General features: G+C 39.3%; 1 protein-coding gene across 1 annotated transcript in view; it reads left to right on the top strand.

Moving 5' to 3' along the window:
- The window catches only part of LOC112139501 (C-type mannose receptor 2-like), a 13,248-nt gene that overhangs the window by 2,437 nt on the left and 5,579 nt on the right, over positions 1-5,232 (top strand). The window lies entirely within an intron of this gene.

Raw genomic sequence — 5,232 nt, 5'->3', positions numbered from 1 at the left:
TTTTTGGCAGAATAATTCAACCACCAGAGACACAATCCAGTGTCTCTGTTTCCTGCAGGTCTAGGACCCTTTGTTACGGCCCATTCAGTCTAGGGGTTCTGAGGCCTAACATGAAGGTAAATTAAAGAAGAAATGTGTAACAAAAACACAACATACCTCTCCATAAAAAGTTACACATTTATTTACAAGACAAAAACACTAAAACAATAACTAAATGTGAAGCAAAAGGCTTCAGGGTGAACCAAGGCCAAAATAACAAACAAAACCCCAACAATCTCAACCCAGGGAGCTTACCTGCAGAAGAAAAGGTAAAAGAAAGACAAACACTAACCTCCCTGGACTAACAGAAACAGGAGAAAAGATTTACTAAATAAAATGGCGGTTCACCCCTACAGCTTCACCTAACTTAACCTAGCCAACACTAAACACAGAGTGGGACCTAAACCAAATGAACAAAGAAACTACAAAGTGCTCAAATCAAAAGCAGGTGGAGAAGATCCCTGAGCTGCAGTGGAGACGGGCTGCAGCCCAGCTCCCTTCTCGTGGGCTGAAGGTCCAAGCGATGGTTTTGAAGGCTCCCCTCCTTCAGGTTGGACCAATGGGGAGCCACACCTCCAGCACCACACCTGAAACAAATACAGAAAAACACACAAACAAAGATCCACAAACACACAGGAGTCCCACTCTGACAAAAATACACCGCACCAAAAAAAAAGACAAAACCAAATACGGCCACAGCTGTAACACCCTTCAAAAGGTTAATGTAGGCAGTCTTGATTAAAAAAAAGACTGGGCAGCAGGCTGAGGACAAAACTACAACAAAAAATGGCATTTGGCTTCTTCAAATGCCATTTTTTGGCAGAATAATGCAACCACCAGGGACACAATCCAGTGTCTCTGTGTGCCGGTCCCAAGTCCGGGTAAATGCAGAGGGTTCTGCCAGGAAGGTCACCGGAATAGACCCAAACCAAATCATCACAAACATAAGTTTTACTTCTGATCAGTTGTGTTTGGGTTAACTCCAACCTCCACTGCTGGGTTGACCTACATGGTAGAAATCCTTGAATCTGTTGATGTACACCAAAGTCAGGGTCACCATTCATCTTAAGAAGGGGTCCTTGAGAGCCTGGTTGGTTTGTGGGACTCCTCCATCAGCTGACAGGTACCGACAGTTGAAGCGAGCTGCAGTCTGGACTGTTGTTGAGATTCTAGTTGTAGATCAGCTCTTCTCTCTCCATAGGGAGCGCGGGGCGGGGAGCGAAGTACCAAAACTGGAACCAATTAGGAACCGAAACCAAAGAGCTGCTTTGGCACCAGAACCGCATAAAACCCAATCAGTGGCTTTTGCTCCTGCGGCAGCGCCGCTTTTCTCCTTCAGAATCTACTGAAATCACATTGATCGTGTTACCGGTATAAAAGTTATAGTACGTGAATGATTTTGTGCTTAAGCGTCATTGGCGACGCCTCAGGTGTTAAAGGGTTAAATGTTAAATTTAGCGTTAAGAGAGCAGGACATAACTTATTTGAATAAATCTTACTGAGACAAATTCTACTGGTTTTATAGGCAGATTACTTTTTAATTTAAAGCAAGTGATTAAAATCATATATTCTATATTAGAAGATACGGATGATGTTGAGAGGTTAAGATTTATTATTTTGAAGAGATGTACAAAAGCATAACTTAGATCACATAAAGAAAGTAATCAGAGCAAAACCTTATAAAGATCTCAATGACAATAAAAATGAAAATTGAATAATAAAAAAACAAAGTTTTAGAAAAAAATATCCACAAACCAAAATGATTAAAAAAAAATGAAAAAGAAAATGTTTCAAAAAAATAAGAAAAAATCAGAAAAAAAATAAGATGAATGGCTCTGTACTGATCACAAAGTGTTTTAACGTTTTTGGGTTTTTTTTCAGCTTTAGCTCTGTGAAGTATTTTAACCTATATTTGATCTGTTTTTAAAGTGTTTTAAAGTTCTGTTCATCATGATTCTGTTGTTTTAGGCAAAATCTAAAAACTTTTCATTTTCTAGGTCATAGTTTCTGCAGAGCGACAGGAGCTCATTAGAAATTCACCTCTTAGTTGTGGGCGGGGCTGTTGGTGTGACGTAAACCTTACGCTGATATCTCATGAAATCTTTGTTCACTCTCTCTCCTGCTAGCTTACAGCCCCTCACACCCCCAAGCTAACATTAGCTTGCANTAACGCTGATATCTCATGAAATCTTTGTTTACTCGCTCTCCCGCTCGCTTACAGCCCGTCACAGCCCCAAGCTAACATTAGCTTGCAACAAAGATGATGAGCAATATCATTTGTATGCAGACGAACAGTTCTGATCCAGATTCCAGCTGACCAGGAAAACAAAGACGTTCGTGGATCTGTTTGTCTACAAGTGGATGCTTATGAATGGAGCAGAGCAAGCATCGGAATCGGATCAGGCCCAAAAAACCTGATCGAGACATCCCTAATTAATATGTTGCATTAATATGTTGCATTGAACCATTTTATTGCAGTTTGCCTCTTCCAATTTGAGTTAAATTAGTGAATCTTACTACTCTGACATTGCATAGTGAAATATGTGATACCATGCACCAATTAATGTTGCCTAATGCCTACCGTGGTGCAAAACATTAATGTACCCTTTTTTTTAATTTTTTTTTTAGTTGCAGCTTTTAAGTTATGTTAGCAAAATATTTCAAACTTGTTTAAATTACTTCTCATGCAAATGGTTTTAATTGCTTCACTTAAAAATGTATTGAATATTATCCTCAATCCTATTTTTTAATGGATTAAAAATGTAAGAAGACTCAAAGAACGTGATGTATCAATGACTACTATATGTAACTGATAATACTGTACTACACAACAACTAATCGTATGTTTTATTTCAAACAAGCACTTTATTTTGACTGAGCTCTTAAAATGTGTGCACTTAAAAAAAACATACTGTGTTGAATTAAAAAAATGTGTCAGTCACTATAGTGTGGCTTTCATGTTTTTTGTTCCTTTTTAAATTAATATTAGCTGATAATTGTGTAGTGAGGCAATATCGGTATCCCGGTTTAGAATACATTTAGAAGTCCCAACACTTTGAGCTGAATGGTAAATATTTTGAGCGCTACCCACATGTATTGAGCTAGATAATTTTTTAACACATTTAAGTGCGTTTTTCACTGTTTTTTAGTTGGAAATTAGTTCAAGTTTTGGGTAAATTATTTCACAATTTGAGTTAAGGAAAATCAACATTTAGAAAGTGAAAAAAAAAAAACAAATTGAGGCAACTTCAAATATAAATTTGAATATATGCAAACTTAAAAAGGTTAATAACAGAACTTAAATATTATTGTGTAATCTGTTACCAAAAAAATGAAGTTCTGTGACCTCATTAGGGTTTACAGTGTAGGTTTAGCCAGGGGAAAGAGGGGGTCTGGTAGGGGAGCTACAGCGTACATTTAAACTTTTTGCAGATAATGTTGTTGATTTTGCTTCATCAATCTAATTACCTTCAGCGTTTGTTAGAGAGGTTTGCAGCTGAGTCTGCAAAAACTCTAAATGTAATTGTGTAGTTCTCCAACCAGACTCCCTCCAGCAGCCAGAACCATCTCCTGCTCTGGTAATACATGGAGCGGACCTGAAATTCAGATTCAGTTCTGTTTGTGATGATTTGGTTTGGGTCCATTCTGGTGACCCTCCTGGCAAAACCCTNGATTTGACCACGGAAAAACGAACAGCGGCTCACTTGACCGCAGTATGCATTGAGCGAGATCATTTTTAAAACATTTGAGTGCATTTGACATATTTTATGAGTTGAGTAAAAACTGAGTTAGGGTAGTTTTTTTTAATTGGGAAATACTTAAAGTTTTCTTGAGATTAAAGGTGACACTTACTCTGGTGTACATCAACAGATTCAAGGATTTCCACCATGTTGGTCAACACAGCAGTGGAGGTTGTTGTAAACTCAAATACAACTGATCAGACATGAAAGTTGTGTTAGTGTTTGATTTGTTTTGGATCTATTCTGGTGACCTTCATGGCAAAACCCTCTGCATTTACCCGGACTTGGGACCGGCACATGGAGACACTGATTGTGCCTCCTTGTGGTGGCATTATTTTGCCAAAAAGTGTCATTTGTTGGAGCCAAATGATATTTTTTGTTATAGTTTTGCTCTCAGACTGCTGCCCAGTTTTTATTTTTTATTTTGCAAATTGACACATTTTTGGGTTAAATCAAGACTGTATACATTTGACTTTTAAGAGTTTTTTTTTGGTTGTTTTAAATTTGTTATCAAGGCTGCCTACATTAGACCTTTGAAGGGTCCTAGACCTGCCGGGACCCAGGAACCCTTCTTGGTGCGGCTCCCTGATGTTGTCCAAGTGCAGCTCTGTGTTGTTGGAACCTTCTGGGTCTTACTGTGATAGGAGAAGTTTCCTGCAACAAAGGCTGACTTGGTTGTCGTAGAGCTGGAACCTCTCCTTGAGCAGCTCTGGCTGGAGTCAGGAAAGGGCTCCTAAAAGCAGCACGTTGTGGTTTGTGCATATGCTTTGAGGCTTGGGCTTTTAGGGCTGTGTTTTCAGCCAGAACTGCTGCGTGTTCTTGCTTTGCAGCGACAACTTTGTCCTCCAGATCTTTTCGGACCAGGATTTCTGAATTTAATTGTTGTCGATCTTTGCTGAGGTCATAATTTTGTTTCTTGAGTTCCTTAATGTTTCTCTCCAGATTGATGTACTCTGTGGCCAAACCTTCTAGTTCCTGTTTCATGACCTGCAGGTTCTCGACTTCCTCCAAAAGGGATGTATTGCGTTGTTGGAGTTGGCCGATGTACTCCTGAGTGTCATTAAATTTCTCAGTCATGGGCCTGAAGTCCTCACATTGCTGAGAAAGAACGCGGATCTGTTGCTTCAGTGTTTTGAACTCCCCCTCCACAGCCTTTCTATCAGCTTGCAGAGAGGAATACTGAAGCTTCATCTCAGCGTCTTTCTCACACTTCTTCTGCAGGTCAAGGAGCTCTTCTTTCAGGGTGGTGTTTTGTTTCTGCAAGAACTGGAACAAATCTGCTTCTTCTTTACATTTTTGCTTCAGCTCAAGTGCAGAACTCAGTTTTCCCTGGAAGTCTTTGATTTCTTTATGGAAATGTTGGTTTTCTTGTTCCAATTGAAGAGTCTTTGATTTGGCCTGGAGAAATTCTTTTTCAAGTCGGCAGAGTTGTTCCTGCTCCATTTTCAGGTTT

Source organism: Oryzias melastigma, unplaced genomic scaffold, assembly GCF_002922805.2.
Source record: "Oryzias melastigma strain HK-1 unplaced genomic scaffold, ASM292280v2 sc00231, whole genome shotgun sequence".
Lineage (NCBI taxonomy): Eukaryota > Metazoa > Chordata > Actinopteri > Beloniformes > Adrianichthyidae > Oryzias > Oryzias melastigma.
This window is presented reverse-complemented; position numbering and strand designations above follow the sequence as displayed.